Below are 23,043 nucleotides of genomic sequence, written 5' to 3' on the forward strand. Positions count from 1 at the left end.
AAGAAAGAAAGAAAGAAAGAAAGAAAGAAAGAAAGAAAGAAAGAAAGAAAGACAAAGACAAAGACAAAATGACCAGGCATACATGGCTCCCTGAGAGATAAACAATAAATTGACAATAGTCACTCTGGTGGGTGACCAAGACTCCCTGATTCTCCTCTTCCTAAGAGGTCCTTGTTCTTTCCACGTATACTTTCCCCATTGGATCAGTATTACCTCAGCACTAAATGTAATCTTATTGGCTGGTCATAGCTTAGTCCCACTTTGGATCATGCTGTGGTTTTGTACTCAACTCATGATTTTGTTCCATAAACTTCCTCTGGAAAGTGACATCTGCGGCAACCCATTTTTCAGGTCCCTGCCAGGTCTCTCAGGAACTACCTTAATTAATATGTCCTAGTCCTAACATACATTGCTCTTCAGAAACAATTCTTCGTGTCTGGGGCATACACTCTCTTTGTATCTGACATCTAGCAGATTGGGAGTTACGTTTGTTTTCCCTATATCGCTATTACTTAGTATAACATAATTCAAAATTGTGAGGGAGGCTTTCATCTAAAAATATGCTAGAAGGAAAAAAATGATAAGAAGCCAGTGTGATGATTTATACATTGTACATTAGCAATTACATATTTGGCATTGACTCTATCTGAAAAAAATAACATTTCGGTTTGGTAAAATGCCTTCGGTATTGGTGACCTACAAAACTACATTGAAAATCAATATGTTAAAGTAGGCATGTAAGTGACATGATACAAAGAAATTTCCATCCTCTCACAATCACTTTTTCTTTCTCAGTTCTAAATCCATCACTGTAATATGTCTCTGGCTGTAGAAAGATAGCTTTCAGTCAATAATGGAATAAGAACCCCTATTATACCCACTCAGGATTTTTTAATGGAAGGCTAATGCTCAGAGAGAGAATATATTACATGTGGATCCATGAGAAAAATCTCTCTTAAGTTTTATTTATTTTATTTTTAGAAACCTATAGCCATGGGAGAAATTACTAGTGCTAAAGGTATGTGAATACCTTGTCTAAAAATTGCAGTCTTTTGGAGTTTAAGTGAAGAAGAGTATAAAACTGTATGAGTCTCCCACTACTCTTTCTTGAGGTGGAATTTAATTGAGATATATACTGCATTTAAAGGATTCTGCCTTGCTCTTGTGTGTTGATGGAATCTTCTGTCCAAAGCACTGTCTGTCCGGATGACCCCTTGAAAAAGAACAATGTGTGTTCTGATGCCGAAGCATGCCCAGACATGGTTGCGGTTCACCAGTGCCATTTCTCAGTGAGTCTCTGCACCAAGGGAGATTGGGTCTGAGGGTCACTTTCCTGGTAACCTGTGGTGAGGATACGATAAGGAATCCTAATGTTTCTTCCTGATTCTCCATAAGTGCTTTACACTGGAACTCTTCCTTGTACGTCTAGAAGATATCATGCCTGGCCATATTGGCTTCAGTCAGCTGCCGTCTCCTGTTTTAGTAGAGGTCCTTCCCATGAGTTTTCTCAGGCTGCATACCAAGGGACCAAAGAAAGTGCTGCTTCAACAACAGAAATTGAATTTCTCACCGATTTGGAAATGGGAAGTCTGAGATCAGGGTGCCAGCAAAGCTGGTTCCTCTGGCAGCCTCTGTTTTGGCTTCTACACAGCCATATTCCTTTATGTTCCCCTCCGCGTGTCCTACTTATGAGGTCATAGTGCTCATGGCCCCACTTTAACATAGCTCTTTGAAGATCCTATATTCAAATTCAATCTATTTTGAAGTACTAGGGGTGAAGGGAGGAAGTAGGTGACTTCAACATAGGAGTAATGGAGGCATGGGCCATCGCGTAAGTACCCTAAGTATAGAAGAAAAAGTATATAGTTGAGAGATATGATGACTACATTCACTAGTTCTCTCTGTTTCTCCCTCCCTCACACCCCCCTTTTCTCCTTTCTTCACTCTTTGGTATTGTTATGGTTTGTGTCTAGGTGTCCCCCCAAAGCCTCGTGCAGTGATGGGGCAGCTTCTGGAGTTAGTGATTGATTGCTGATCCAATGCTGGGATTGCAGGTGTGAGTGCTCCACCCTGCCCTGGGGTGGGTAATCTGCATCACAATGTAAGGAGGGGAGAGAGGCTAGCTAGTTGCTTGAGCTGCTACAGCCCTCTTGCTCTTTGCTACCACCATTAACAGCTGCTCTTTGCCTTGTGCCACTCTGCCTTGGAGACAGCTGAGTGAGGACTGAAACCTCCACAGACTACAAGCTAAATAAACCTTTTCTTCCTTCATTTTTGGTGTTGGGTATTTTCTCCCAGCAACAAGAGAAGAGTAACTAAGCCACGTATCTTTGAATGAGGAGCATTTTAAAAGGCCTTTCCTTTCCCAAAATAATAACTCAGTGGTGACAAATTTGTCTTTATCAGTGCCAGTCCCCTTGAAGGGCAGGGACACTGGTGTCGTGGCATCCCAACGGCAGCTCTTGGATCTTTAGGGTAACTTAGGTGGACACTCGGATGTGTGCTTCCAACAAACATAGTAATCTTTTCCTTTACTGTGCTCATTGCTTCCAGGAGACAACCTGCGGCTGTTTCAATGGTCTATTCCTTTGCCCAGTGATTGGCTCTTGATGGGTAGGGAAGTGACCAAGAGTACTGCCACTTAACCTGCGTCTTGGGCTAGCTGGCCATAGATACTCGTGTCCTCCTGCCACTTGTCATCTCCTCAGATTAATTCAACTTTATTTACACAGTCTTTGAAGGGTTACTATTATGGTTGGTGTCTAGGTGTCCCCCCAAAGCTGCATGCAGGCATGGGGTGGGCTTCTAGAGTTTTTGACTGACCCATGGCCCAGTGCTGGGATTACGAGTGTGAGTGCTGCACTCACCCTGTGGCGGGTAGTCTGCATAAAATATAAGGAAGGGTGAGAAGCATGCTTTTTGCTCCTCTCTTTTTGCTTTTGCTGTTTTCCACCGCTATGAACTGTTGCCCTCTGCCGTGTGCCACTCTGCCTTGAAGCCAGTGGAGTATGGACTGAAAGGCCCATAAACTGTGAGCTAAATAAAACTTTCTTCCCTTAATTCTTGATATCAGGGGTTTTTTTTTGTTTTGTTTTGTTTTGTTTTTTGTCTCAACAATGGGAGAAAAGTAACCATGACCATTACTATCTTCTAAATCTGGGTAGGAAATGCCAATCGTGATTTCTTACCTTCTGCTCCTAAATTTTATGTTCAACTGTGTGGGCATAGGGTGGTGAGAACAAGATTCTTTTTGCCCACATGAGAAATAAAGGGGAAATGTGTAGCCACTGATGTTTAGAAAGTGCCTCCTGTCTTCTGCAATGCCTTTGTACTCTCGCAGATCTTTTTTGGTGCCATCTTAAGGGCTTTGAATTGTGAAAGCCTAGAAGGAAAAAATCAGGAATTTAAGCTTTGAACAAAGTATAGGAGATGTAACATGCTCTAAGATGTAATTGCAGAAGGTAACAGATCTTAAAATCTTCACTTCAGACTTAAAAAGTGAATTTTTCTGGTCAGCATACTTCAGCTTCCATTTTTAATAAAATGAATAAATATTTTAAGCAAAACCTACCAATTATTTGGCACATCAGGTTCACCAGGATAAAGCACACGATAATTGAAAGCACAATTGCTTCTCATTGTCCTTTTCTTTCCCTCTTGTGGGTCATGCAATCAACTCAACTTTGAGGACTCCAGGAGTGACAATATCACACAGGAAACTCAACATGTCAAGCAACAAGGGTCTGGACTCCAGAGCTGTCTCTGCTGCCAAGAATCCATATTCTAAGAAAAATTACCAAATTTTCAAAGCTTGCTTTTCCACATGTATAAAATATAATAGATTAGATGAAATAAACTCTAGCTTTCCTACTACACTTACAACATGATAAGAAATGGGAATGTGGTCTAAAATAGAGAGACAACTGGGCAATAGAAAGCATTCGGATTAAGAACCACCTTCCCTGGGCTGTTTAAGAGTACAACATCTGTAGTGTCAAAGCAAGATGGCCCTTTATAAATAAAATACCATTCTACCATGCAGAGTGAGTACAAGCAATCTCAAATTGACAAGGGAATTATTTGTGTTTACTCCTCATTTCAGCTGCTGAAGGAAAATATGCTATAAAATTGACACTGAAAATAAGGCAGACTGCTATTTTACAGTTGCCGCTGCCCAAAGGGAGCAAACTTTGTCATTTGTTGGTTAGCCAGTCATTAAGTGCTAGTATGCAGGTCCCAACCATTAATAATTAATGATCTCAATAATGTTTAAATAGAAGTGACTCAAACAGAAAAGAACATAATAAAAATGCACAGAAAATAAGTTACATAACAACAGTAAGAAGTGTTATTTTGTGAAACTCTACTTTTACATGTGCATATGTAGTATTCATTTATGAATGCATAGATGTGTCTATGATACATAGACAATGGTTGGTTATGTGTAAGTTAGACTTGGGGCATCGGGGCAGTTAAGCTTAACCCCAATGTGATGGGCTTGAGAGCCACTTGGAGGATTAAGAAATTAATCTATTGGGTCCTACAGAGGGGCCTTTGGGTGTGGGGTCCCTTGTCCCCTATTTTTCTGCCACTCTTCCCCTGACCTGAATCTCAGCCCCTGTGAACTAAGCAACTTTGCTGCATGTTCCCTTCCCCATGACACATCTGGAATGGAACAAGCTTGTCATGGACTGAATCCCTTGAACTGTGAGCCAAAGGGAGTCACTCTTCTTTTAAATTGTGGATGTCACATGTCGTGTGCCGGCAACAGAAAAGATGACTAAAACCACTCCTAGATAATGTAAACAAACAAACAAACCAAAACAAAGGAAAACAATTGCAAAGCTCTGGAGAAGTTGAAGTCTTGGTGTCTCACTCGTATCCTATACTGTGGGATGAAACCAACTCTGGCATTGTATGCTTTTTGAATAGCAATGGATCAGATGATGGGAATGAAGCATTTGTTTTATGAAATATTCTAATTTCCTTTATTCTTCTTGAAATTTTGTTCTTTCCTAGAGGATCTGTTGGAATATTTTTAAACTTGAGGATTTTAAAGTTTATGAATCTCCTTCCTGTGGTTGATATAGAAATAGTTGTCTTGGCCTCTTTTGCCTTCTTTGCATCAATGTTGTTCTCTGCTTCCTGAGAAGAAAGGAAGGAAACAGTAAGCCGGTGGGGGGAGACAAATTACTGGTGACTCCCATGGGCGTGGGCTAGAGGAACTGAGCAGTAAAAGAAGAAGGATAGAAAATTAAGACAAATAAAGAAGTGCCATGTGTGCCACGCTAAGGATTAGGGAAACTGTGCTTTGTAAAATGGGAACATAAAGATGAGTGTCGCAAAGATAGGGCTTCAGAAGTTCCATTAAGAAGGTAGAGATGTAGCTGCACTCAAGGAAGCAGTGTACTTCAAATGACAGAGGTCCAGACACAACAGAAGAGATGATTTCTCCACCCAGGCAAAACAATGGAAATAATGAAACTGTGTCCTAGAGGACCAGCAGTTAAGGATGGAGAGGACAATGAGCCCTATTTAAGACTTTTAAGAGATATAAGACTTGTTTGCCTTCCTCCAATGTATTGGTAATGTTTTCCCTTTTACCACATACTCAGTATCTGAAACTAAACATTTTTTAAAAAGATATTGTTTGATTTTTCACAATCATTAAGCATTACCTAGTCACTCAAAGAAAATTAGTCATCATTAGGCTGCACTTTCCTGTGCTCTTCCTCTTGTATTACCATTCCTCAAGTCCATATTTTTAAAAATAATTTTATTGAGAAACAAATAGCAATGAGACAGTTTCAAAGCTGATTACTAGCACAGTTTAAATACTTATTACACTGCATATTGTTGTCTTAGTGGTTACTCATTGTATAAGATGCAGACATGATATACTGTCTGCAAACACTATTAGAACAAATCTCTCTATTCACTGGATTAAGAGATTGCAGCTGTGCATTGTTGTTCTTCTCTTCAAACTGGATTCCACACACCCCCTTTGCTCAAGCCATTTTAACCACGGTGATACAATAAAATATTTTTTCTCCTGGGTTTCTTGTACTTTCTCATATTTTTCTTGCACTATTTCTACTAGATTAACTTCATTGTCTCATATTTTTCTCCCAGTTTATGCTCTACCTTCAAATTGATCTCTCTACTATAGTGTTTTATTCTGTGCCTCTCTACCCTCTATAGGCTTGATGGTTCCAGTGACCAAGAAGACTAAGTGCAAGTGCTTTCTGCTCAAAAAGTATTACTGTTAACTGTTGAGACTTACACCTAAATACCTTGATCACTTAAAAGTGTGGTAATTTTTCTTGAGTTGTGGTTCAGTGAATCACTTTCACTTGATCATGGAAAAGCACTATTATTAGTGTTTCTTTTTTTTTTTTTTTTAATGCATTTGGTTGTTGAAGGGTCTCACTGTGCAGCTCAGACTCATAGTGATCCTCCTGCTTTCAGCCTCCCCAGTGCTGGCATTATGGGTGTGCCCCACTATGTCCGAACTCTGGATGGCTTAGCCCACCCTGCAATCAGGGCTGGCATGGCATGTGGTGCCAGGGATCCAACTGTGGTCCCTGCACTTGCCTAAGCTTGCCTAAGAAGGTGCTTTAGTCCACTGAGCTATTTCACTAGCACTAGTGTTTATTTTCAAAGCCCTCTTTAATAGAAATTTCAGTATTTATTCATTCAACAAAGAATCTTTGAATACCTACTATATCTTGTGCACTGTTTAAATTGTAGGTAGGAGGCTTGGTAAAACTGAGTTTGTCCCGATGTGTGCTGCAAAGCTATCAGACATATTTGATTTTTGAAATTTTAATTGTGCTTATTTTCATTGTATTTATTTACTCCTTTTATTTTCACTTTCATTATAGTATTAAGAATTGAAACTCTGGGGTTCACAGTGAACTACATTCCAAGGTCTTTTTAATTTTTTATTTTCTGAATTTTCAGACAGTACCTAAATTTCCCAAACTGGGCTTAAACTTGGAATCCTCCAGTCTAGTGCTCCCATATTTTTTAGACTACAAGGGTATGCCACCACACCTAACTTTATTTTTTCTTTTTAAAACAGGATGTAAAATAATCTGCTTCTACTTTCAATATTTAAAGGCTTATGAAGGCAGCTGCAAGGAGAATGGATTCTCAAGAAGCAAAGATGACTATTTTAATGTTTGGGAATGATTATTGTGGGCCTAAATGGTGGCAGGAGGATGGAGAGAAGTCAATAGGCCCTCTTTATTTTAATGGAACCAGCCTTGTGGATTGAAAATGAGGAAAATATCAAGAAATTATTCAGTGGGAGCTTTGTAGTCAGATATAATTATATGGCCCTGAACAAGTTGGATTAAGTTGTGCATGTTGCTATTCTTATCCTCAAAACTCTAATGTATACATCAGTTTGTTCTAGTTTCCATGGCCACATCTGCTTTAGTTGCAAGAGTCCCAAGAGACCAAAAGTTTTCCTAGTGTTTTGTGGTTAAATAGATGATGGTTATGCTGATGCACAATTACCTGAACTTGGGTTGTACCCATATTGATACTCCTTTGGCGTATTTTTATTAAGGTGTCTATTTTATTTATCCAAGTAGATTATAAGTGGCTGGATGACAATGAAGACACCCAATTGTTTGAAATTCAACATTGTTTTGCATATACTGAATATTCAGTAATTATTTTCTGCTACGGTTCAAATTAGGCAGTATAATTTATAGCAATGAAAGAATGTAAAAATAGAAAGTCAGGAAAAGGTGATTATCAAAGGTATTAAACAAGATAATTTGACTCCAAAAATGAATAAAGGATTTAGTGTAAAATTGGATTGATTATGGAAAATCTCCCACAGAGAAAGGTCTTAACATTGTCACGTAGCATTTGCAGCACTTCTCTGGAGTTCTCAGGGAAGTGTGTTCTTCATGAAAAATAAGCCAGACACAGCTGGAGGACACAGTGACTCGAAAGCGATTGTAAGCGCTGGTTCCAATTTGTAACGGGCATCTGTTAGAGCAGCTGGGATCTGACAACACCTGGCCAATCTCAGGGCAGGGCTTTAATCAGCATCATAGAACCGAAGATGTCTATTGTTGTAGTTACGCTCAATTTGTTTGCATGTAACACTAATTCTTTTAATCAAAGCTGCCTGAAATTTTACACACAACTAGTTCAACCAATTTGACCAAAATGACTGATCAACTCAGATACTTTACTTTAAAATGTATAAATCTTAAAAAATATTGTGAGATAATTTTTCATTACCATTATTAGGAAATTTGAGATAAATAATGATTAAGACATCAGCTAACAATTGCTCTCAAGCTCTGTAGACTACGACCTATATAGTATAAGTTTCACATTTACCTGATCTTCACCAGCTTTACAAGTTCTACTATATTTTTCCATAAAAATTAAAATGTGAGAAAGCTGAAATGCAAGCTGAGCACAGTAGTGCACATCTTCAATTGCAACACTTGGGGAGGCTGAGGCAGAAAAATCACTAATTTGGCTCAGCTGTAAATCTCAGTGATTTATAGAAAACAAATCTCAAAATACAAAATACAGAAAAGATTGGAAATGGGGGTCAGTGGGAAGATCCTGGATTCAAATGAGAACTGAAGAATGAAAAAAGGAAGAGAAAATTAAAGGGGGAGTAGAGAAAAAAAAGAGAAGAAAGAGAGGAGAAAATTAAATTTCGGAGAATGTAGGCATTTTTTCAAAATTTTCTCAAAATTACGCAGTACATAACGAAACTTGATTTCTGAACTGGATCATCTGGCTACAAATACCGCTGAACTTGCATTACTCATACCTTGCAAATGCTGGTGGATATTGGAATCACCTGGAATTTTGTTACAAGCAGGTGCTTGAATTAACAACAGAAACAAGCTGGCTGATAATACAGCAGGTGTTATGAGTACTCTACTTGGAGAAACATTGTACTTTATGATGCATATTGTCTAATGTATTCAAAATAGTAGATTAGAGTCAGGTGTGTAAAAAGGTTAAGGTGTGTCTGCATCTCTTAAGTAAATGTACAAGAAAACTTGTGTTTGTTGGTCCGAGTTCACTGAGCAGGCACTGGTGTGAACAGAAATGCATTTAGAACCAAAAGAGGTTAGCAAAAATATGGAACAGATGTAAGGCGGTGACGTCACTGCGATCAAGCCACATGTCTTCCTGGTGCTCAAAACCAAGCAGCTAGTATTTCACTACTCCACAGATACTGACATGAAAGCCCCATCAATCACCCTGAGATGGCTCCGAATACTACAACTGGAGAAAACAAAAGCACCAGCATTAGGGGACCGATATTGAAGACTGTGTTATCCCATATTTGTTTGACTGAGTGGGTTTTATAGCAAATGACACCAGCCATCACAGTGGATAAAATAGTTACATGAAAGGCATACAGAGAAGATAGCTTTATTTTCAACTCTTTAAAAAAAAATACAAAGTGTACCAAGATTAGTGTGGTCAGCTGTATAGATCAGCTTGAGAATCGGTCAGTGCCTAAAGTGGGACTCTCAGTCTTAAAACAGGGAGAGTCCTGGACAAACGGGGACAAGTTGGTCACTCTGTACAAGATATTTCAATTCATAGTGTGAAACTTCTTGCCTATTTAATCAATTTAAAGTCCTCAAAGAAAATGTTCCTCAGGAATCCTTTCTGGATAATACTTAATGGGGCTGAATAACTACAGGGAGCAGTGATTTCCAATTCCTGGAAATTAGACATTTGGATTTGATTACGTTTAACAGGTGCATGAAGACTCTTCACCTCGTTCTGTGCTCTGTGCTACAGGCTTGAGATTAGAAATGGCTCCGAATGATCCCTGAGCTGGAGCAATCAGCATGGAGTAGCAAGCTACTAGAAGCAAATATATTTTAGAACCTAATTTCAAACAACAGCAGCTTGCACCATGGCAAAATGGAGTGCTAGGGGAGAGGACAATGCGGAACAAAGCTGGTGTAACTCAGCAGGAAGTGCTATCATGCAGAAATAGAAGTGCAAAGGTAGTTTGAACTACCAAAGAAATACAAGGTTAGAAGAAACCCACAGAAAGATTTTGAGTAGAAGTAATTGGCTGAGTGTGTGTCCTTTGGCTACAGAAATACTTTTGTTCTCTGCAGTATACTTACCAGTTGCCTTCAGGATGCTTTTGGGGTTCTCTTCTTCCCTTAAAAAAAAAAAAAAAAAACCTTTCTAGTTGATATAATGCTGTTGACTGAGGATCTTAAAGTGAGAGGAGGTATAACAAACAGAAGCAAAGAAAAAAGACCCTAAAGAATAATTTTTCCTCTTTTGCTACTACTTTCCTTATGTAGGAAGTTACTATTTCATAAATTGTAAGGAAAAGATCACCTTTATCATTAAACAGATTGTATTTGAAATAGTATTTCCTGTAGATACTGACTGGCCAAGCCTTATTTTGAAAAAAAAAAAAACAAAAAACTTTTATTTCTCACAAAAGAGATAGTTATAAATGATATGGTACAGCTAAGGCCACTAATAATACAATAAAGTATAGAGGAAAATATTTCGTAAGTCTGACTGATATTCATCCTCATCTTGGCTTCACTGTGATGATTTATATCAGAGGAAGAATGGTGGATTAAAGGGACTATGGACTCAGTTCCTGCTTCACTACTGCTCTAAAAGCTGTTCTGTCTGCACAGAGGAACCAAATAAAAAACATCATGGAGAGCTCTCGCCAGTTGAGGAGTAGCTGTCCTCAAAATTCTCAAAGAAGGAAGTTGGGTCAATTCTTGGAATTCCAGAAATGAATAAACCCCAATTACTCTCACTAAAGTAAGTAAGAGACACGCATTTCAGTGGAAAGGTATTTACTTGCTACTACTTAGAATGCCAGTGTTGCGCACGACCTCGCCAGCAAGGAAGACGCAACACACAGCTCTTCCTTCAGCGGTTTATTCAGGCCCCTTACAGCAAGCTTCTTCTTCTCCAATCCCCCAGCCCTTGGCTAATATATACTCCCGAGCCCAATCCCAGTGCGCCACGTGGGGATCGCCCATGGGTCCAGCATATGCGGAAGCGAATCATGACTGCAGCCCTGGCCATATAAGGAGTTGTTGTGCACAAAGAGCGCTCACACACGGGGGGTGGAAGGCGGAAACCAGCGCCATCTTGTAGTCGCGGTCCTTCGCAGCTCTCCACATGCCAATTACCATTTTAAGAAGGAACCTGGTTATAAATGGAAGAGAAAGCAGTGTTTTGAGGTGTAAATGATTAAGTTTGTGTCTGTAAAGATTAGAGAGACTTGACAGAAAAAGGATCCTGAATTATAGTAGACACTGAACATTGTAAGCTAGATAGAGAGTGAGGTATGGACAGGAAGGTTCTAGTAGGCAGAGAATGGAGGCCCTAGATGCTAAAACTATAAATACTATAAGAGCAGCATTTATTAAGTAAGATAATTAGATGATATAGCTTGGAAACTGTGCTAGAATTTAAATATTTAATTTGAATCAGGTAGGATACAAGTCAAGCTTATAGTCAAAGAGCTAGGTACCCAAGTGCAGTGACAAATTTGGGATAAAATAAATATCTACAATAATTAAAAAGTATTTGAGCAATAGAACAATAGCAGTAAGCAAGCAGAAAAGTAGGAGCTCTGCCTCCATTGGATGTACTCAAGGAGTTCTGACAGTGAAGTGAAAGAGCACAAATTAGAGAGCCAGCTGAAATGAGTCAGCACAAAGGCAAGATTAGAGGTGTTACAAGATTCTACTGGAGTTTAATTACTGTTGGATGTGGGTGGAGTTTAATTACAGAACATAAGATAAACAGCATGAAAAGAAATGCAAGTTCTGTGAATCGGGATAGAGGACAAATCAGGTAATGCGTGGACAATATGTGAGATAAGAGTGAAAGACAGAACAGACTATTGGAACATTAGTGTATGTGCAGTGACCAAGAATTAGTGGAACACGGGGTTTCCAAAACAAGCATTCTCGAGCTGGGGAGATAGCTCAGCTGTGTAAGTGCAAAAGGACCCAAGTTTGATCCTGGGTAATGTATGCCATGCCCACCAGGAGCCCAGGGAGTGCCATACCACCCTAAAACAGGGCATGGTGGCACATACCTTCAATCTCAGCACTGGGGAAGCTGAGACAGGAGGATCACTACAAGTCTTAACTGTATAGGAAGACCCTGTATCAAATAAATAAATAAACAAACAAACCAAACATTCTCAGGAAATATATTTTCGTGAACTGTGTTCCCAGGGTAGAGCTCCTAGAACTAAGCTATTATTTACAGGGATTGACATTTCTACACTATCCTATCCATTTCCACACTCAAGATGGTTTTATAAGGATTGACACTCTTAAACAACAACAACAAAGACAAAACATCCTCTCGGATTCTATTAGTGCTTCAGTTTTCATCAAGTTTTATGAGGTGTGATTGCAAAATGCAATGAGGGTTTAAATTTTTTTTTAATGATTGTAGTTAAAAACACATTGCCATTAATCTCCCTCAATGCCTTGGGCTTTGAACACACTCATCCCATCATTCTTGCCACTGTCTGAAGCAGTTCTGGAAATCCTCTTTTGTGAGTGTCTTCAGCTGTGCTCTTTGGCTGTCTTGATGTACTGAATCAACTCAAAACATTTATTTTTAATGGTCACTTGGTTTTAAGGAAGAGCTAGATGTTACACATTTTCTGATCCAGTGAATAAGGTGCACAAAGACACACTGTAGTGTTTTTATTGGAAGAGATTGCTGTAACATTTTGAATAAATTGAGGACATTGAAGCAGCTATGACAGAACAGCCAAAGACACTCAGAAGCTTGACTTGAAGAACTGCTTCAGAAAGTGCTAAGAATGATGGGATAAATGTAACAGTTTTCAAAGAGCAGTGCTCTGAGGGAGAGTAATGCCAATGTATCTTTTACGATAATAATTACTTTCAATTTTTAAACATTCACTGTATTTTGTGATCATGCTTTGTAAGTTCCAATAATGAAGTGTACTTCAGGAAGTACAGGAGGCTAACAGGGGTCAGAAACCATAACCCTGGCATCAGTGACATGGGACATAAGCTCCCACAGACACTGACATTTGTAAGAACGGGATCTCACGCTCTGGGTCTCATCAGTGGCTGCTGGCCCTGGGTGCGGCAGTAGCATGTACGTTTTTTAAACTTTCAGTAACACCCCTGTAAATTTGCTTCACCAGTTCTTTCAATTATTTTTAAATATTGAATTTCCTGTGTTACATCCTGCCTGTTTGGAAAATCCAGAGTGATTTCTATTTCCTGTAGCCATTGCTGATAGAGAAGGTCACTGAGAATCTCCATTCCCTTGACCATCACTGTGAGCTGAAATTGAGTGAGCCTAAAGGGAGGGAAGCTATGACTTACTTTAAAGAGCTGAGTTACCCTTGTCTCTGCTCCCAGTCATGGCCTGACCACACCATTATTGTTGGATGGTTCCTATGGCTCTTACACCAGTGGAAATATATAGCAATTTCTGATAAGTGGAACACAAAAGCAGAGAGACGACCCAGACACAAGAAGGAATCAGGCTCTTCTCACAATCACCCTGGAAAAAAAGATTAAACAAGCTTCATTTCCTTCATTGTTTGGGATTGTTTTCTCTTAACCATTTCAATATTTTTACCTTTTTATTTTGAAATAATTATAGACTTATAGAAGATTAAAAACTGGGCTAGGAGTTCTTATGCACTCATTCTCAAATCGAAGTGAACTTGTTATATACAAATCCAGTGTAATTTTACAATCAGAATGAAGATATTGGCCTAGTCTACAGGGCTAGTGAATTCACTCAGAACACCAGTTGATTTTACCATCCATGCACTCACGTGTGTCTTTACAGTATTCCCACAAATGTAACTCCCTAACCATTACCAACACCAAGATCAACTGTACGATCATTGTAGTTATCCCTAGTGTTACCCTTCAGAACTACCCCAATGTCCTCTCCCATCCACAGTTCTGGCAGCCACTAGTCTGTTCTACTTTGTAATGGTGTCACCTCACAAGTGCTTCATATGTGGAATTGTGTAGGACATTTCTTGCAAAGTGTCTTTTGCAAGTAAAAATATGGTCTACACCTTAGAATAATCTTTTGCACACTTTAAGCACAAAAATATTGTGAAAAGAAGTTGACATGAAAAATAATAATTTCAATATCCATGTACAAAGACACTTTAAATAGAAAGTATTTTTCACTTTTAGATATTTAGATTTATTAAATTTTAGGAATGACTTCCAGTAGTGCAACAGATTCTAAAAACAAACGATAGTCAAAAGAACTTTCGAGAGGAAGGTGATCCTTGTGGGATGCTCCCTCATATTCTACAGTAAATAAATGTACAGATTCAATTAAAGAGAGCTATAATACATGATCTCATGTTTTCAGTCTTCCCACTTGAAGGAAAGTGAAGTTCTACTTATTAATGCAATCTTAACATTTACGAACCTTGAGAATACTTCTTTTTAAAGGCAGTATATTCCACCCACCTTGCTTTAAAAGTGGGATAAAACACACAGAATTTAGCAAACTGTATTCATGTGAATAATGTTAGAATTAAAATAGAAACCTTGAAGAGGATTTGATTCAGAAGTTTTCCAGGGATTACTGCACTGAATTGAATTATTCAGAGGGGCATTCAAAGACCAGGTGTTCATCTTTAAAACTCGTTATTCAATTTGAGCCCTTGGAACAGATCACAAAACTCAGAGCTTCACCTAGAGGTAGACCAGCAAGACACCACATTGTTTATCTTTGCAGCACAGAAAGAGAACTTGAACCATTAAACCGTGATTAAAGCAATCGCAGATGCAATCCGGGATCCACTACTTACTTTTCTTCTGGCACTTGCAATAAACAGAGTCTCCTTTGAATTTTTAGGCAAATCAGAAGACAGATGCCCATGGCTTTAATGTTTTAACTATTCTAAAAAAGGACTCCAGGCATTCTATGAATTCTGACAGGCTAAATTGATAATGTGGATATTTTTCAAAATTGATTGTATTTAGATGACAAGGTGAGTGTGAGTAGGTGTTATTGTGGTTCTAAACATTTCCTTCTCTGTGGGAAGAGTGTACTTCTCCACCATTTTGACATCAGGTTTGGTCTTATGGCTGGCTATAGACAATAAAATATCAGTGTAAGGAATTGCTGGTTTATAAAGCTGAAAGTTCCAGAAATGATTGTACTGTGGGTGTCCCCTTATGCCTCTACGGCTTTGTGGATTTCTCCCCACCTCTTCTTCATCAAATCCTCCCTCAAGCAAGCAAGATGGCTTAGAGTAGACTATGTAAGGTCTAACTGATCAGTTCAAAACTCCCATCCACTATCTAATTTTATTTTTATTTTATTTTTTTTTTTTTTCTGTATTTTAGGGAAGTGTCTACGGTGTGTTCAGTCTCACTACTAGATCGGACTCATTATGATCTGCCTGTTTACAACCTCCCAAGAGCTGAGATTATAAGCATGCAATATAATACCGAGTCTCAATTACTGTCTCAGCATGCCCTGGGGCCGGGGCCAGCATGACAGACCCAGGGATTGAACCCCTGGCCCCTGTGCCTGCTTGCAGGAGCTTTAATCCGCTGAGCTATTAGCCAGCCCCATTATTTAATTTTAATTCTTTTATTTTTGTATTTTTTCCCCTGAGTTTGTGCCAACCAATATAAGGCCTTGGATAGGAATGGAAGCTAAACCTGGCTGGGTACGTTACGAATTAATGTGGATGAGTTTAGATCTCAACATGAATATGCCACAGTTTGGGGCATACCATTACCAGCAGGAGAATCTTTTGGCCTTATCATCCCAATGTGCTTGTCAATTTTCGTGAATTTTTTTTGTGGTCCAGGAAGAGAAATTTCTCTGGATTTGATTGTTTTATGGCTAGGACCAAAATGAGAACTCTGAGCACTAGACAGATGATACGCCATCAGCTCTGCCTTTAGTCAGGGCCCAGGCAGACCCAGAGCCCTTTAGGCACAGTTTTTCATCACTGGCCTCAGAGGTCATCCATCACAGCTGGTTTCTGAGCATTTGTCTCTTGTGTCTCAAAATCCTTTACAGTTGACCTAGTGCTGTTAATGCTGGGTTCTGAAGAGATGCTTTCACACTTGCTGCAGTTGCAAGGCTTTTAGGGGCCTTTTGTGAGTAGTATGTGTTAACCTTTGGTCCACGTACAAGGTGTGTTCAAAATGTATTGTGCATGTTTTACTACTGTAGAAGACCCACAGCTCTCTCTTCCTCTCAGAATACTCTCTCTTATTTCAAACACACTTATCCCATCACTATTGCCACTTCCTGAAGCAGTTCTGGAAGTCTTCTTTCCTGAGGGTCTTCAGTTGTGCTGCTGCGGCTGGCTCAGTATTTTGTACCAGCTCAAAATCTTTGGATTCATGGCCATTTTGACTTGAAGGAAGACCCAGAAACACCATAGTGCTAGATATGGCGAATAAAGTGGGTGAGGACACATGCACAGTAATATTTTTATTTGGCAGAATTGACAAAAATGTTTTGAATAGATTCAGGATGCTGAGGCAGCTGTGGAAAGATACTTGTGAAAGTGAACTTCCACGAATGGCTCACAGGATGGCAAGAACAGTGGGAAAGGAGTGTCCAAAGCAAAGAAGAGTATTTTTAGAGGGGATAATAACAATGTGTGTTTTACTGTAATAATTTTTATTTAAAGGGCTGGTCAGGTAACTCAGTGGATTAAAACGCCTGCAAGCAGGTTCGATCCCTGGGCGTGCCATGCCGGCCCCGCCCCTAGGATGCGCTGAGACCCGGATTGAGACTGGGCATGGTGGCATGCCTGTAATCCCGGCTCTTGGGAGACTATATAAACAGGCAGATCACACCAAGTCTGATCTAGTAGTGATACCCTGAGCACTCTGTAGACCTTTCCTTAAAATACAAAGTAATAATTTTTATTTAAACATTTACTGTATTTTTGATGACACTTCGTAAGATTAGTATTGCACCTATGTGGCTCACTCTAAAATTTGCTACAGAGTTGAGTACACAGTAAATGCTCCATTCGTATTTCTCCAGTGATGGCAGCATAGCGGTTAATAGTTTTACCTGAAGCTTGGTTACCTGATTTCAAACCTTGCTCTGTCACTAACAATAGCTGTGTGAATTTGGGCACAGGTTTCAGCCTCTCTGCTTTAGCTTCCTAATGCCACATCTGACTTCTAAGGTTGCCATAGGGATCAATTAAGCTAACACCTACAGGACACCAGGACCAACATCTGTAACGTGTGCAGCAATGTCCATAACAGAGTTGTGCCTTATACTGTAGTTGTTAGTAATAAATTTCACTTAAGAGCAGGCAAACCTGTTAATAAGACATATGGTACAAGCGCATCTCACCTAGGTGTCAGGCTGGCCCTGGAATCAAATCCTGAGGGCTGCTCTTGAGAAAGGCAGTTCTGAAGTGGGAGAAGATAGTTGAAATCAATTATGATAAGTGGCCCTGGCCCCAAAGTGGTACTCTCTCATTCTACCCCTATCTAGTGACCCTGCAGGTGGGGGTTACAGGGGAGCAGAAAGAGCAGAAAGAGAAACTGGAGCCGGAAGCCAAAAGAACTTTCCAGGACCTTGGGTCCAATCCAAAACATTTAGTGCAGAGGGCAGAAATCACTTTTCAAAAGTAAACTATTGGTATTAGAATTGAGCTTCAAAATTTCTCCAGTGAAAATGTTGGCAGGATCATCCTCCCAGATTAAACAAAAGGCATACAAAGAGAAAAAGCCCCATCATCCCAAGTCACCTCCAAATACAAAAAGAAAACTAAGCTCAGCTCGGTCAGTTTGAGCAACGGTGATAGTAACGGAATTCCTACATCCTGCGCCAGCTGAATAAAAGGTCTGTGTTACATATAAATGCCAGCTTCCAACTATTTTCTCATTCTTTTTTACTTGACATATTTATCAAAATAAATATTATCTTCCCTAGATTATGACATGGAATCCAAAACTGCCCTACACTCGCTAATGTATTAGACTTTTTTTAGAAAATACCAAAGTCTCCGTCAGAGCATATGCTTAGATGTCCCCCGCAAAGGTGCAAGTGGTCGTAGATAAGGGTTCTTCACAGGTGACTGGATCTAGTGTGTGACTGAGCCATGAGGCAATGCTAGAATTAAGGGTGCTAGGATGAAGTGTGGATGATTGCTAAATCAGTGCACTGATTAGTTTGGTACCCACCTTATCCCAGTAGCATAGATAGACAGTAAAAGGGGCAGAGAGAAGCTACTAGAGTTCCTTGCTTGCTTTGCCACCTTCTCCTGCCATGAACTGTTTTTCCTCTGCCATCCTTATCTGGCATGATGCCCTCCCTGCCTTAGAGCCAACAGACTATGGAATAAAGCCTCCATAACCTGTGAATCCAACCTTCCCCCTTCTAACTTTGAGGGTCAGGTTCTTGTCTCATCCCTGAGAAAAAAGTCTCTATTTCATTCGTTACCCAGGATGGCAATCATAAAGAAATAAGGCAACTTTACCCAAAGCTAAGTAAACTTATGACATTTTAGTTCTAAGAAATAGCTGACAATCAATACCACTGAGGTCACGTGTTTTTTAAAAAAAGTCATGTGCGAGTGGCGGAATTGGAAGTAAAAATATTAACATGCAGTATGTTCTTTTATTAGATTCATATGTAGCTTCATTTAGGTAAATATTAACATAATAATTACTTGTGTTTGCTGAATATGATCTTGTTGATTATATTCTTCTTCATAAGTCATTAGTAGAGAAAAATTACCCACATAATGATTATCTGGACTACATTTAATTACTTCTCCAGTTTAAATATTAACGCATCTTTAGATGCTATTGAATGTATTTATAATGGATAATACAAAATTAGAATGGCTTATCACTATCAACTTTTATTATCTAGCCACAGAGAAATTTACACTACATTAATAAATCAAGATTAAAGACACAAATATGCTCTAAAGAAACCCTGATATTTTAAATAATATTCAAATGTTGTGTTTTATGATTAGTATAATTGGAGGAAAATAAAATTCCTAGAAATAAATGTAAACCTCTTTGCTCAAAATTATATTTAAATTTGACTAGGTGCTATCATAAAGCATTTTAACTTTACTGAGGTTAACACTTTGCAAACCAGATACACATGAATATATATTTATACATATTATATATATATAATATATATATTATATATATATGTGTTGCATTGATCATGCATTTGTGCCAAGTCCATATTGTTTCAATTTACTTGTGTTGTAAATCTTGATTCTGATAACATAATTTGACCCAGGGTGTTATTTTTCAAAATTGCTGTAGCTATCTCTGCCCATTGAATATTCATATAAATTTCAGAATAAGCCTGTCAATTTTGCTACTGAGATTTTAATTTAGATTGCATCTGTTTTATAGATCTGTTTGGGAGACTAAATATCCTTATAACACTCTCTTTTTTTGATGGTTGCACATGCAAATCTGATTTATTTTACCTAAGAATATGTTCTCTAAAGGATCGAATTTATCTGCTTTTTTTAAATTGAGAAACAAATATCAATGAGACAGCTTCAAAACTGATTAATAGGATAGTTTCAATAATTAATACATTGTAGTGTTATCTTCTTAGTGGTTATCCATAGTGCAAGATGCAGACAGACTATCCTGTCCAAACACTATTAGTACAAATCTTTCTTCTCATTGAATTAATAGAAAGTAGCTGTATATCTGTCCTAACTATTCTGCATATACAGATACAAAATGGTCCTTCCTTTGTATTGCCTTTTTTGTTTAGTCTTGTCAGAAATGGGTATTCCATTGGCATCTAAATACTATAGGTACATGAATTCAGCAAAACAATCTAACGCAATCCAGCGGTCCACAATAGTAGTGGCTTATCCACAGAAGTTGTTAACTTGAGCCTTTCACAGCTCAGCATATTAATATGGCTTTACTTTATATACCTTGTTTTTATACTTTTTTGCTGAATGGTTAAGACCAAGATAAAGCAAGACCTGTATAACAAGAAATGTAACTTTTGTATCTGATAAGGTCAGTGAAGTCCCCTCAGGATTTATCCTGTTACGCTGTACCGTGGTCTGCAGATCCTTTGTCAGTGTCAGCCATGTGGATGAGTCATGGTCAATGCTTGACCAATTTTCTCTCTGTGAAAGCCTGACAGAACGTTTTCTCTCCAGGTGATTCACCTTAGGCATACTCTACGTCATCAATCATGTTGCTCTGTGGCCCTCATAATCTCCTTGATCAGAAAATTTGGGACACAACTGTGTTACATGATGTTACACTACAGGTTTTCCTATATCCTAAGTCTTCACTGACCTTGAAAGGCTAAGGCCAAATTTTTGGCTGTCCTTGCAGCCTATTTCTCTAATTTTTGGTCTGCAAACTTAGGTTGTTAACCCTCCAGAAGAGAAGCTTATTATTACCCTACATCTTATGCAGTTGGGTTTAACCTCATTATCTGAGAAAGAGGGGTTTTTTTGGGGGGGGGCACTCAGGATGCCTTCAGGGCAGGTCTCGTTTGACTTGAGGATCGGGGGATCAAACCACAGCATCCTGAGCCTGACTGCTTTGTTTCAGCAGGCACTTAAATGCCTGAGCTACTGGGCAAACCCCCCATCCTTATAGCATTCTAATCTATAGAAACGTTATTATCATTATCTCCAGGACTTAAAAGAAAATTTCAACCTTATTTTAATTCCCAGAGTAAGAGACCATTCACAGATTTTCTTTGATTCCTTATCAGTATTAAACACTCATGAAATTAGCATTAATCATATCTTTTGTATCAAATGGTTTTTATGAAATTTCATCATAAATTTCTATTGACTTACACATGTAAGTCTAAAAAATTTTTAAATTGACTTTTATTTCGCAACCCTGACAAGATCACCTATGAATTCTATCTTACCTATATATTCTTCCTATTTATCAATGCCACCCATAAATAGGATTTTATATCTTCTTGCCCTAGACATAGGTTTTACCTCTTTTTCTTGCTTATAGCAGTATATAGAAATGTTATACAGTATCAACTAGAAATAGGAATGGAACCCTTTGCCTAATAATTTTCATAGAATTCTCATTAATTATAGTGTTCATTATACAACTTTAGTTGCTTGCCTGCTTTGGTATTATTAGTTTCAGGAAGGATTTTTGGTTCTTAGCTTGCTCATATCATGAGCATACTTTGAATTGTATTATAAGATTTTCCCATAGCTACCATGGGCCTGTGATATTGTCTTTGACTTTCTGTTAATTTAGTGAGGTACACCATAAGGACATGGTGATAGTCATTTCAAGCACCCAATGACATGAAATTGGTTACATGCAAAAGCAGATATCTGGTCTATGATATCTGGAGTGACAGATAAGATGGAAATTTCCTCAAAAACCACCTATAAAGAGGCGCTTCAGACCTGCTAATCAGGCCTGATACCTACAACCAATGGCTGATCTTCTCGCACAAGATATCAACTCAGTTCTCAAGGGAAATAGACCTCTGCTGGATGGCATGTTCTCCCAGCTTGCCTCAAATCAGACCTACATTTCTGTTCAGTGAGTGGCTTGCCCTACATTTGGTATCATATTCATATGAATACCTGGGACTAGAACCTGCTACCTGTTAAGGGGATAAGGCAAGTGGAGCTGGAAAATATTGGATCATTAGCCATGATAGGAGAGTTCCAGCACAACATAGCAATTTCAGTCTGTGCTGGAAACAATTTGCATCTGGCATTTTTTCCATCATAGTATCTGGCATCTTAAGTGAAACTGAAGAAGACAGACTTTTGGACTGATTCAAGGTTGAGCTAATGCTGTGCAAGTGAGAGAAAGAAGAGGAAGAGGTGGGGAAGGGATAGAGGAAAGAAAAGAAATGGAAGAATGTAGGAGAAAGGAAAGGAAAGAGAAAGAAAAAGGAGGGTAAAAGGCCAGAAGATCCAGGAGAGACAGAAAAAACAAGAAGTATGTATCAGATGCTAGAGACATTTTGAGGGAAGAAATTCAGCAATGCAATTGCTAGTAATGGAATGAGAGACTGTCTACAGAATGTGGTGTTTGAAGTATCAGAAGGGAGGCCTTTTCGGTGGGTCTGTGGCTGTGAATCTGGGCCGTGCAAATACAGATGGAATTGTTAGCACTGAGGGAGTCATAAACGCAAAAGGCCTGTGTGGAGTCAGCACTGTTAGGACTGCAGTCAGCAGATCTGCCCCACCCACCAATTGGCTGCCTTGTAGAAGCACACAGCAGGATAGAGTAGGCCTTCCTTTTATGAGGCATGAAAGTAAGTAGCAGCCTCTGGGAGGATTCGTGCTTCCATTATAAAAGGATGCGGAACCCAGTTTCATGTGGATAAGTATTAGACTTACTCTATGTAATTCTGGACAACTGAATTAGGGGAAAATAATGGTGGAATTTGTGCAAATATATTCTTGGCCTCACCTAGACCTATATTATCAGAATCTCTCAGGGAAGAATGTAGTGCAATATATTCTTGGTAAATGCTTCAGGTTAATCTTATGACCAGATGTGAATAGAAATAATTGGGAAAGATGAATACTAAGGGGAATTGTATCTGTTCAGATAGGAGCAATGCTTTTCTGCAGATGGACTCAGCAGATCTAGCGAGTGCTGACTGCCCTGCTGCCAGCTTGCGGGTTCCTTCACTCCAGATACTTGAGGCACTTCGGCTGTGCTCTAGACTTCTGCTTTTTAGGTTCTATCCCTGCTCTGGAAGAACCAGCAGCCTCCGGGGGTGTACGTAGAGCAGCACGAAGCAGAATGTGCTAAGACCATGAAGTCTGTTTAAAAATAAACTCACAGGAACTCAGAAGGGTCCTCTGACTCTGTTTTGGGAGCTAAGATATTTCTTATAAGAAACGCACTTACTTTGAGTTTTTTGAAACCATTAGGAATTTATACATAGGCACAAGAGGAGGGCTATTTTGGGTAAAATTAGAGACCTAATCAGAGTGGGGCTCAGAGTATTGGTCCAAACTTTATTCTGTCA

The sequence above is a fragment of the Octodon degus genome, unplaced genomic scaffold (genome assembly GCF_000260255.1).
Source record: "Octodon degus isolate 3935 unplaced genomic scaffold, OctDeg1.0 scaffold00036, whole genome shotgun sequence".
NCBI lineage: Eukaryota > Metazoa > Chordata > Mammalia > Rodentia > Octodontidae > Octodon > Octodon degus.